Source organism: Diabrotica undecimpunctata, chromosome 9, assembly GCF_040954645.1.
Source record: "Diabrotica undecimpunctata isolate CICGRU chromosome 9, icDiaUnde3, whole genome shotgun sequence".
Taxonomy (NCBI): Eukaryota; Metazoa; Arthropoda; class Insecta; order Coleoptera; family Chrysomelidae; genus Diabrotica; species Diabrotica undecimpunctata.
This window is the reverse complement of record NC_092811.1, coordinates 88,145,734-88,158,795: the sequence shown is the minus strand read 5'-3', so window position 1 is coordinate 88,158,795 and position 13,062 is coordinate 88,145,734. Positions and strand designations below refer to the sequence as shown.

At 32.3% G+C, this 13,062-nt stretch overlaps 1 protein-coding gene across 2 annotated transcripts in view; it reads right to left on the bottom strand.

The window, feature by feature from the left end:
* Positions 1-13,062, bottom strand: part of LOC140450234 (uncharacterized) — a 584,309-nt gene that overhangs the window by 47,524 nt on the left and 523,723 nt on the right. The gene's annotated exons all lie outside the window — the stretch shown is intronic.

Sequence of the window (13,062 nt, the reverse complement as noted above, 5' to 3'; positions counted from 1 at the left end):
TTTTTCTTTCTTATTAAGAGGGCTTGATAAGAGCTAAAATATAGGCTTGTGGTAATGCAAAAAAAACCAACAAGAAAGCGCCTTCCAGGAGTAACGTCAAAGTGATAAAAAAGCTAGCTATAGTTTTGGAAATGCTCCAAGCTATTTGAAAGTATCATATCGTTTTTATATTTAGTGGAGTAAACTATTTGGTGCTTATTTCAATTAGCGAAAACACTTAAGGAAAATTGAATTTGGTTGGTCCTAATCAAGTTGAAAATTCCAGATAGGTACTCGAAGATTATGGATGTGAGGCATACACAACAGTTCTTCAAAAACATGTTAATTGATCTCTTAATACTAATTGAATTTCTTGACACTGTATTAGCAAACCTGTATGGATCTAATGTTAATAGGCTTAAATAAAGGTTTATTTCACAGCGGAATTTCATCGTGCATGGTTCTATATTTAAAAAGAGCAATTTTGCAAAATTTTGTAACTCATGAGCAATGCTTCAAAATAACTCTGCTTCTCGGTTTTAAAATCCATGTTTTTTACATTTTTGGAGAATAATACTTCCTTCAAGAGACATCTTTGTGTTTTTTCGTAAAAAGTGATCCCTGTCGCAAAAAAAGAGAAGTATTCCAGGTTTTTTAAAAAGTTCTGTTTCTATCAATGCCTCCTGGTACTTGATCATGGTATTCGATATTGTTATGGTAATGTGACCAAAAATGCAACAAAATGGAAGGTAATAGACTATTCTACCCTACCTAAACCTCCAAGGTACTTATGGTTTAAAAAAAAATTATTACAAACTACTACAAAAGACACTAGAAGTCAACTAAAAGAACCGGGTGCTCATTAGTCGTTATTACTCCCACTAGTATGGACCCTAATTTTTCCGATATTAGTAGGACCAGAATGTACAAATCTAAATCTAAAAAAAAGGGTGAACTCTAAGAACGCAGTCCTCAGCACATAGGAGCAGAAACCACCATAAAAAGAAGATTTTAACACTCTTACAGAAAATACTAAGAGACTTGAGACAGCTTGGCAATGGCAATATTCAATGCTTAAATAAGGAAGCTTAATAACATGAGGAAGCATAATGTTGACAATAATAAGGTCATAATACCACCGAAATTTTTAACTACTTCTAGAGGGATAACTGATACGATACAGGCTGCCTAGCGGACTGTGTATACTGTCAGTAATCCGGACGAGAAAATGATCAAAAGGCTACAATTTACTTTCCAAAAGATGGTGAAAAATGGTAATTGCGAAAGTTGCAAAATTGATTTAATGGGATCAAGACAACTGATATATAAGAACTGCCTGAACAGAATAGTGCCTGATGATGAATATAAGGAAATCAGACTAATACAAAATGTCTTAATAAAAGTTATCAAGGACGTTCCACGTGTTTCTCGATATAAAGGAAATCGCCCACTCATGCGTACTTTTGGTTGATATATGCCATAGAGAAGTCCCTTGTTATCAAAACGACTTTCTTGAAGAAAAAAAGTGTGTTCAGTTCTTAAGAGTAAAGAACTTTCTAAATCCAACGCGTGTTGGCGTAACTTCCAAAAGGGAAGATATGAAGGTGACATAATCATGTACAAGGTAAATACCTACAAAGTAATATACTTAGGACTACAACTGAGTCCTAACAAGGAGAAGAACATAAAGTATTAAAGGCAATGTTAGTAATCTTAATCTGCTGGGAAAGCAATGACTAATGGAAGGTATCAAGGAAATTGATCCTGAGGAACGAAAAAGAGACCTTAAGATTAATTAGACCCGTAGTAACCTACGGTTGTGAGACCTGGGTAATGACAAAAAAAGATGAAGCGCAAGTCAAGACATTCGAGATAAAGATACTCAGAAAACTATACGGTCCAGTGCAAGAAGAAGACGGTACATAAAGAATCAGGGGAAACGACGAGAATTGAATGAATGGCACGATATTGTAAGATTTATTGAAAGTCTGAGACTGTCATGGCTGCAACATGTTCAAAAACAAAAAAGATACTAAATCGACAAAGACAATATGACAATCGAACCCGATAGGAAGACGAAAAAAGGAAGACCCAGAACGAGATGATTCGATGATGTGAAAGACGACCTAAAAACTATAAATGTAAGGTAATGAGAAAAGGAGAAGGGCACAAAAGAGGTCTGAATGGAAGGACATAATATGATGACAAAAGAAGATGAAGGCTAAATAAGCCGTTAGATCGAAAGAAATTTAAGAAGTCTAAGAGCAGGAAACAAAGTTTCCGACAACCATTTCTATACATGATACGCTGACCATCCAAGATATTAAGGGACTAAATTTTAAGGGTTAGAACAAACTATGGGTATAGCAGATACTAAAATTTAAACCTGTATTTTTTGTAGATCTAACTGTATAGCCACCAAAAATCATAAAGCTCTGAATAAGAAGCTTAATGACTTTTATCTAGAGCATGGGAATTCTTGATAAAAGTTAAATAAAAGTTTTTACTATCAAGTGAGTCTTGCCTGAAATAAGAAGAACAAACGACCGCCGAGTAGTTTTTCAATAGACCCACTATTTTAAGTCTCAACATTGAATGTAAAACTTTGAAAAAAAAACTCTTAATGTAGGTTAAAGACAAAGAGATTAAACATAGAACAAGAAAACTAATAAAAGAAAATAATACAGAAAGTAAAAACAAATTTATATTAAAGTAGACATTGAATGTTCTTTCACCTTCTTTAATTCAAAAATCCTATCTTAGGTTCTGCTAAACAACAATGTTATATAAATTCAATATGAGTTGCTTGCAACAGACCATTTTGAAGTTATGCGGATATTCCTTCGAACAATCCGATCAATTCTAAACGGTAGGTACAGTACACCATTTCTTTTCCAGAAATGTTCAGATAATTGGTAAAAACCAACTGTTAAAAATAGATCCTTGTTTACTATAAAATATTAGCTTGATATTTCCAATATTAATTTCGTATGATTTGTAGATAGTCCTTTTCGTTATCCTTACATTCTAAACTGTCCCATAATGGCCTGCTCGATCAAAGCTTTCTATAAATAAATGTAGCTGGTTTGAAATTTAACACAATTTTTTACAATAAAAAATTATTAGAATATTACAATTTTACGATTAGAAATTGCTGAGTACTTAGGTAAGCAAGAAAATAACTATAGTTTCCACTCAGATCTGTCGACATTTTCTATAGGAGTCTATTCTTTTGCTAGAAACACTTCAGGATGTACATTGTATCAATAATCACGATTTGCGCCAGTTGCAAATCGCAAACTTTTTGCTTTAATTTTTATTTAACAAAATCTGAAAAAACTCAAAACTTTTACTTTTTGCCATCATATTTTCGGCTATAATTCGAGAGATAAAAATCTTGATAAAAAATTTTTAGAGGTAAGAAGATAAGCCGAAAAACAAAAATGAAAATCTATTAAAAAAAAGGTTATAATCGGATGGCAGAAAGCCGAGAAAATGAAATTTTTGGAGCGCGTTGTGATTCTGAACTCGCTGATCCACTTTTTGGTCACTACCTGCACATTGAACAACTTTTTACGCGAAATTTTTTTTTCTTTTTGTATTTGTTTAAAAACGGGCCCTCCATTACTTACGGTTAGGCAGCAAATGGATGCCAACTTTAGGATTCGATATCTCGGCAACCAATAAAATGAATGTATTGTTTTTTTTTTGCAGAAGCGTCTTTAAAAGTTATTTTATTTATTTATAAGTCAAAAAATTATTTGTAACTTTAAAAATTTCCTAGAGTCTCCCAAAAGACCAATTTTAATTTTTAATTTCAAAATGTAAAAATATTTTCGAATATTTAAAGTGAGCCCAAAATAATTTTGCAAATTTGAAATTTTTTTGCATACCATGGATTGTAGAATTATTAGGCAAAAACTATAATACTGATACTACCAAAATTCAGCATACGTTTCAGTCGTAGTATAAAGTTTTTCTAGGCAGAAAATGAAGGCTGTGAATCATGTTTGAAGTGTCAAAACAATTTAAAGGATACCCAATAAACATTAAAATTTAAATTTCTAGCTAGTCAAATATGATGTAAAATTGAAAAAGGAAACTCAACCCTGTATATATTTTTTTCTAGAAGCAATATTTCTCGAGTTATAGGCGAAAATATGGGGGCAAAAAGCAAAAATTTTAAATTTTTTTCAGATTTTGTTAAAGCACAAGCTTTGAGACTGGCGCATATCGTGATTATTGATAAGACGTATATCCTGAAGTAATTCCAACAAAAAAATAGACTCCTATGGAATATGTCAATTTCAAAATACATCCTGCCTGGACTATTATTCTTGTTTTCATAAAAAATTTCTTTGCTTTATAAAATTGTATACCCAATCTTCAGTTTTTCAATTCATATAATAAATCAGGTTACTTTTGCTACAAATATCTACATAAAATTATTTTGGACATTCACAACTCAGTAAAACTAGAAAATTATTAACTAGAATCACTACATGAAACAAACTTTGTTATTTAAACATATAAAGCGTGTTAGCTGGCAAAATAAGGTAACTTGTTTGTTGGTTTTGGAAAGAGTATTGAGCCAGATGTTGGGTATTTATCCTTACACTAAACGTCAAAAAATTAGGCCGCTGTGTAAAGTATTTGTAATTTGGTTTATTATTAAAAATAATTTGGCAACATTTGGCTCGTTAAGTGTGATACTAGTATGATTTGGATTATTGAATTAACTATTTAATTATCACAAAGTCGATTTCACAAAGAAATATAACTATTCTTTTTAAGTGATATGGATATGTTTAATGTTACATGTCATCTAAAATTGATATATTACTTAATATGTAAAAATCTCATTTTTAACTATTTTTAACATATGCGAACCGGTTCACTTGTTTGAGAGTGTATTATACCTAGTGCAATGTGGTAGCACGAATGGACTCTAAATCTACGAGCGCACCAATCAAATACTATTATTGTTCGTTTGGTGTGCGAGAAAAAGAGGAACATCAAAATACACTTCCAACAATAAAGCGTAATAAATGGGTGCATAAAATTTGTAAAAAGCAAAAAACGGAAAGTGAATTTTCTACTTTATTTCCTGATTTAATCGATCATAAAGCGAATTTTAACAAAATTTTAGAATAATTGAAAGAAACCACCCAACATCTTACTGGGGGCTGCCTGGCATTTGCTGCAACTAAATACAAAAAACGGCATGGTTCAGTAGGGAAATCCTTCATCAATAAGTAGCTATCAAACTGGGACTTGTCCAAGAAAACCATCTTCCATATTATCAATACGTCCCCGAAAGTATGCTTGAAAATGACAACTTTAAGCTATATTGGGACCGCACTGTGCTCACAGACCAAACAGTAGCACACAATAAACCAGATCTCGTACTTGTTAATAAACTAACGAGACAAACAACACTAATTGACGTGGCGATACCTAACAACAATAATCTGCGTGTTAAATAAATACAATGAAAAGATCGCCAAGTACAGAGATCTGGAATTACAAATAAGGAGACAATGGAGAATGAAAAGTAAACAGACGATACCTATTATTCTTTATACAACTGGAGTCATTTCGAAGAACCTCCTAGAAAACATAAAAAAGCTGGGTCTGAATGAACATCTCAACATCATCAACATACCAAGTGACCTAGGGCTCAATAACACGAAAATAGCCCCACCAGAGCTCAATCCTTTTGATACCTTAAGTATCCTGGAGAGTGAATTTTCGCTTTAGAGGGAGTGTAAACCGTATGGCTAAATCTGGATAATATTCATAATAATTAAAAAAAGCCCATTTAAGTTTTTAAATTTTTGTGTTGGTTTTCATTTTATTTATGTAATTAATTATTATTTCTGTGAACTTCTTGTACGTCTGTGAAATATGTTAAATTTGATTTTGTAGAATATGTTGTTGGTTGCACAATGTTCTGGGTTAGTTTTGGTCCATGATTGTGCTTCCTTGATGTGCTCTGATGTTTGCTTCAATAGTTATTTTTTCTTCCTCGATTGGAATAGTTTTTGTCACCAAAATCGTATAATAGATACCCACTAAAGACTGTTATTAATTTTTCTTCGTCCATTTTATTTTCCGGCTTGTTCCGTTGTGGTAGCGCTTGCTAAGTCACCAGGCAACAAATATTCCATTCCCAGTTTTCGGTGTGATTCGGTGTGAGTCGATGTGTTGGATTTCCGTAAAGTCTGCCTCGATTCAATTTGTGTGCAAATTAGTTTTAAGTGCCTTACTTCACCTTCCATTATTGCATAGTCTATTTTTAATGGATTCATTGATAACCTCTACTTAGTATATTCTTCATATATTTATCGCAACATGTGGTGGATATCATCAATAAATATTACTTGGCCATCCGCAAAATGCAAGCTGTCAAGCAAAGAGCAAAATCTGTCCTATGCCAATATGTGCATTTCCTCTTGAGGTGGAAAAAGTTTATCAAAAAAAAAAAAACATGGTAGTTGCTAGAATAGTGAATTTTAAGAAAAACGTATTTGTTAGATATTTTTTTTTGTAACGTCAATATTTTTGGAATTATTCGTAATTGAAAGATCACAAATTATACATAAAAAAGCTTGTTTTTAAACGGTTTTTCGCGAATAATTCTAAAAATTTAGATTTTATCGGGTGAACCGTTTGGACATAAAATGAAGCTTATAAAACAATGAGATTCGTCTTTTTATTATTACCTTATACTTAATATTAAAAAAGTTTTGACTGTTTAACCCTTTGCCGCTTAGTGGCTTTATGGTGGAACCACTTAAAAAAATTCACCAGACGGAAAGCGATGTATACGCCGTGTATTTCACATACCACGTATTTACAAAATTTTAAGAGCAGTTAAGCATAGTGTATTATAAGTGTACATCATAAAATTTGGCGCGCTCACAAGTGAATGAAATTGAGGCTATTTATTGTTTAAATAAACAAACATTCTTCTACTGATAAAAGGTATGTATTATGTTAATTTGTTGATAAATAGATGTGTTTATGTATTACCGTATTGGGTCTTTATGAACTGCGTAGATAAGTAAGTGAAGTTTGATATTTTGATTGGTGGTTAGAATAGGTACCACTACGCCGATCGGTAACTGATAGGTTTTGTTACCGAATTTCAAAATAAAAAGACGTCTTGATTTGAGTAAAATAACAAGTAATAACGCTTAAGATTTACTAAGTAATATCCCATCGGAGAGATCTGACGTATCCTATTCTGATGAGAACGAGGATGAAGATATCGACACGACTTTGGAGCCAAGTGTTTTAGATGAACAAAGCGATATTTAAGATAATGAAGATGGTGTACATGACAGTGACTGATGATGGTGAAGACGAGGTACCAGTAACCCAAAATACGCCCCCAACTTCGCCCTTTCTCGGAAAACGGTATACCCAATGTTCCTGATACTTTAGAGACTCTTCTTGATTTCTTTTTTCATTTGTTTATTGAAAACCTTTTGAATATACTTGTTTTCAAATCCACTCCCACAAAAGTTGAAGAAATAAAGTGTTTTTTGTGAATAAACCTTTTGATGCGAGTGAAAAAGTTGCCCAGTTAGAGAGATTTCTGGTCTGCCAATTTTGCTCTTAGGGATCAGTTTATTTCTTCATGTACGTCGCGCGATAAATTTGTATGGGTCATCTTCACATAAGTAACAATTCATTAGAACCTAAGAAAGATAATGGCGACTGTGATAAACTCTACAAAGTGCAGCCATTACCAAGTTATAAGGTGTGGTACGTGCAGATCAGTCAGGATATGTTTTACAATTTCAAATATACACCGGAAAAGTAAAAGATGTAAGAGAGCTCGGGGCAAGAGTAACAAAAGATCTTACAAGAGATTTCGTTGGAAAAAATTATAAAGTTTATTTCGATAACTATTTTAATTCTGTTGCATTACAATGCGACTTGCTAAGAGACAAGATTCACACATGTGAAATAGCTTAAAAAGATAGAAAAGGTTTTCCAAATAAACTTAAAAAATAAATAAAAAATGGAAAGGGGTGACTCAAACTGGAGAATGAGTGAAGATGGCGTGCTAGCTTTGCAATGGATGGACAAAAAACTCATTCATTTTCTAAACTATTTTCACCAACCTGATGTCACTGAGAAGAAGAAACAAAAGGATGAGACATTAGTGAAAACTGATTGCAAACAATTAGTAAAAGATTACAAAAAAATATATGGGACTTTGTAGATAAGTCTGATTTGTTAGTACCTTGCTAATTAAATAGAAAATCCAAAAAGTGGTGACATATATTTTTTTTCCATTTTGTTGACCAAACATTACTAAACTCATATATAATTTTCATACACTCAACAACTGAGGCAATTTCTTTGAAAAAATTTAAACTTGCTTTAAACTTGTTTGATTAGAGCAGACCCCCAAATGCCTAAATTTGGAAGAAAATCATGGACAAACCAAGTACCAGTAACAGATTCAAAAAACAAGTTCCTCTAGAAATAAGAACTGACAAAGCAGCCATTTGCATCAGCATGAAGCCAGAGTACGTTGTATAATATATACTGCAGTACCAAGGAAACTCCTCATCGTACAAGATGGCACTATATTTCATGTGATAAAGGTTTATGCCTATCTGAAAACAAAAATTGTTTCATTCCATTTCACGCTAAATAATTTTTTCGTTGTAGCCTAGTGGTTCCACATAACGCCACCTTTTTTTTCTAATAATTACAAAACTATAATATAAAAAACTTTTATTTTGTCTATTTTGTGCCCTAATATGCCCTAAAAACAAATTATTTACCATTTAATATAAAAAAAAGTCGGTCCACAAAGAGTTAAAAGTAGAAGTAGTACTTTTTTTGACTTGTAATTTGTGAACTTTCAGTCACGAATAAGTCCAAAAATATTGACTTTTCGAAAAAAACTCTAAATTATATTTTTGTTTTAAAATCCACTATTCTAGCGCCTACCATAGAGTTTTGATAAACTTTTTCCACCCCTCGAGTTGGGGTGGTAACCTCCCCAGAGGAGAACCACATATTGTCATAGAGTAGATTTTGATCTTTGAGCTGTTTTTTAACTACTATCAAAATTTCAAGCAAATTGATGCATAAAAAATTCAGAGGTTTTTTACTATTTTGACCATCATATCCTGGACTATATCTACGAAAACAGAAGCCAGGTTCTTGCCCTTGCAGACGATGTAGTTCTATTAGTAAGATAGTAAGAACTTTGAGACAATTATGGAGATAATTCGAGTTAATTGAGGAGAAAGCTCAGTACCATGAAATGTTAATAAACAAGCAGATAACAAAGTATATGAAAATCGAACAAAATACAAACGAAGACACCCAACTAAATGCAGAGACAAGTAATGAGGGCAAAAATATTGGTTCAAGGAAGTTCTTGAATTCGAGTACCTAGAAATGGCTATAACAAACAAAGAGAAGTAAACCTAGAAATTAAAAAGCTGATTGCCATAGAAAAGGAAATCGTTAGAGAGCTGCACAAATTATTGACAGCAAAAAATATATCCAAGGAGGTAAACTTGAGACTATACCGAACAGTAATCCAACCGCAGGCTCTTTACAGCAGTAAAACCTGGATCATGGACAAAAACCAGGAAAATATTTGAATATCTTGGAGCGGAGTGTTTTGAAAAAAATTCGGAAGAGAAAGTAAATTTAGTAATTAGAGATTTGTATGGGAAACTTAAAATTAGACTGATTATTTAGATTAAAAAGACTTATCTTTTTGAACAGAAAACATGCTGTACGGACAGCATATTTTCTTTAAATCAGCTTATTGAGAAAAGATTAGCCAACAACATTTCAACTCATGTAATCGTTATAGATCTGACCAAGGAATGCGATAGTGTACCACTTTCAATGCTCTGTGTGGCAATGGAAAAACAAGGAATAAACAAAAAATATATAAAAGCAGTACAACAGCTTTACAAAAAGATGACGATAAACATTAAAATTGGAAACATAGCTCCTACAATCTTCAAAATATATCTCAATGGAGAAGTGTGGAGAAGAAAATACTGCACGTGGACATCCCAATCGAAGACGAGAGATTGTACACGATATATTCGCTAACCCCCAAGCCATTCTACGTGAAGACGAGAGTGATATAGACTATATGCTTAGAAAACTGAAAGAGAAGTACACCATGTGGAGCCTTACAATTAATATATAAAAATATTAATATTGATATACAAATTGCAATGGGAACTATAAAATCAGCTGAAACGTTTGGAGTCCAAATAACATAAAAAGTAGGGAGTAACGAAGAAATATATTCCAACATTGGCCAAGCAAGATCGTGTAGCCACTAGACGGCTACACGAAGTATTGTAGAATAATAAAATAACAAAAGAAAATAAAATAGGAATTTATAAAACAATAGCAGAAAGTATTGGGTTGTGCGACACCGAAATCTGGAAAATAAATCAAAAATTAAGGCCATGGAAGTGGACTATTGGAGACGATGTTGCCAGCTCGCTAGACTTAGGGTGAGAAGCGAAGACATTAGGAGAGAAATGGAAATTGATTTAGATACAAGAGACACAATCTAAGCCAAAAAATTAAACTGGTATGGACTTCTGCATTGAATGCCTGGAAATGGATGGCCAAAATGATAGCAAATTTTATGGACTTCACACACTAGAAAAAAACGAAGTGACCAAGATGGTTCTGGAGAGATGTCGAAGGACTTAAAAAAAGAAAATATAGAGAACTAATTAAAAAGGGGCATATAGGGCTCGTAGGACTTTATATTACCTTGTGTGTATTTTCGTTCTATAACAAGTGACAGAATAAAGATTCTTTAGATGTAACTATATTTATAGTAATAACAACTATCATCTATAGTTAGTCTATAGTTATTAGACGACTTTTAATTTAATTTAAAAAGTGAGTGAAAGTTATTTTTTATTCATAATTTCCGGTTGTGGAGAAAATAGAGTATGTTACTCGATTAGAAGTAAAATTCGATCTACTTGTGATTCTTCCAGTCGTATTGAATTTTCTTTGTAATCTTGTTATAGAACAAATTAACACTAATATACATCTGTCACATTTTCTATCTGATTTAATCGACTTGTTAATGCTAAACTTAGTAAACATTTACCTATTTAAATATTAACTTTGTTTGAAAATGAAAGTTTTGTGAAATCGACTTTAGCCTAATTATTAATTGTCACATTCCCCGATTCGTTACAATTGGTTGGTTGGTACGCATAGTTCACATTGCAAAAATATGTTTTATTGCGGTAATTATCTCCTTTAGTGTAAGCAGTTACTGTTAAGTACGTGACAACTATTTTGTTTTCATGTCATGGTCTTATGTATTTATATATTTACGCCTTATGTTGTTCACTTTAAACCACACTGATGTAATTGCAGTAGTATGAAATAAATCATTTACATATAATGGTAATTCGAAGAGTACTAAAATGGCAATTGCAGTTCCTTTTTGTACAAAGAAAATTTTATGAACATTGGAAAGTTTATATTTCGAAAGATATGTTATACAAGGTGATTCGTTTGAAAATAGCTTATCTGTGACATCTAGTTTTGTAATCTTATATGGGTATTACTTAATATATAAAAAGTAAAGGTAAGTGGGAACAATAAAATTTCCACTAACTTTCGGACTTTTATATGGGAATATGGCAAATTATCATTATTAAAATTAAAAATTGACCTATTTGGCTATTTTACTAATTATTATATCAAGTTGAAAACAATATCCTTATTTTTAATCTAAACTTTCTTGAATATATCAACGACTTTGACATTTTATTACAGATTATCAAGTAGGTGCATGTATATAACACTTTAAAACGTTGTTATCAGATTGTGAAGCAGCAGGGAACAGCATTGGGATAGTTTATCACATAAAATTAATTTTTACCAATGGCATCGCTGACATGTACCGACAACAAAATTAAATCATAAGTGGAACATTCTCTATTAACTCAATTGAAGTTCAAAAAGCATATGGTACATTATCTTGGGAGGTTTTGGTGTAGACAGTAAATAAGAAAGATGTTACCGGTAAGGTGTGGAAACCTTAGATAATATATGTATGATGAAGTAACAGCTAGTGAATACAGATATATTTATGTAAAATGCTATATATTGAAATAAAATAATACAAACAGTACTAACAAAGAACTTTTGATTTCAACCCGTCCACAAATTTTTATTATAATTAATTATCACTACCACTGTTTCGGCAGAGTGCCTTTCTCAAGTGATCTATTTTTGGTATGCGTTTACACTTTATAGTCTTTAAGTTGAGGTGTGGAGAACTGTTTGTCTCAAGTTGGTCATTCAGAATTCTGTCTGTATTTTTTAATTTGGTAATTTCCATACATTCTAATAAAGGTCGCTTAAGGCCTTTTCCAGCTCCAAAAGCTCCAACTACACAAAAATGAAGAAATTAAATAAAGATATCCACCGGTCAAACCGAAAAGACGTAAGAGGAAACAATACTGGAGAAATAACTAAAATAAGTCAAGAAAACAAAAGTTTAAAAGTGTTGAGGCGAAATACAAACAACATAGGCAACAAAATAATATAGAAAATAAAAAACAAAGATGAAAACATTACTACTGATAGAACCAAAATCCTTTGAAGTTGTCGAATCCTTTTATCGCGAAATGTATGAGAGCACCGACGAAAGACAAGATCAGTCCCTGCCCAAAATCACAAACCAGGGATCAGAATTAATGCCAGAAATAACTCCATACGAAATCAAAACGGCCCTTTAAGAAATGTAGGTGGAAATAAATTATGGCCATAAAGCTTTGGCCAAGCTTTGCACCGAATGCATATACCATGGAAAAACTCCTTCTGAATGGAATCATGCAGTCATTACTTTATTAAACTACCGTCCTATCAGTTTGCTTTCACACATATATAAACTTTTTACAAAAATTATCAAAAAAAGACAGCGCTAAATTAGACTTTTATCAGCCTCTAGGATACAAGATACAGCACTAACGACCACTTACTGGTGATAAAGAACCTGATAGAAAAGTCTGCAGAATACAACAAACCATTGGC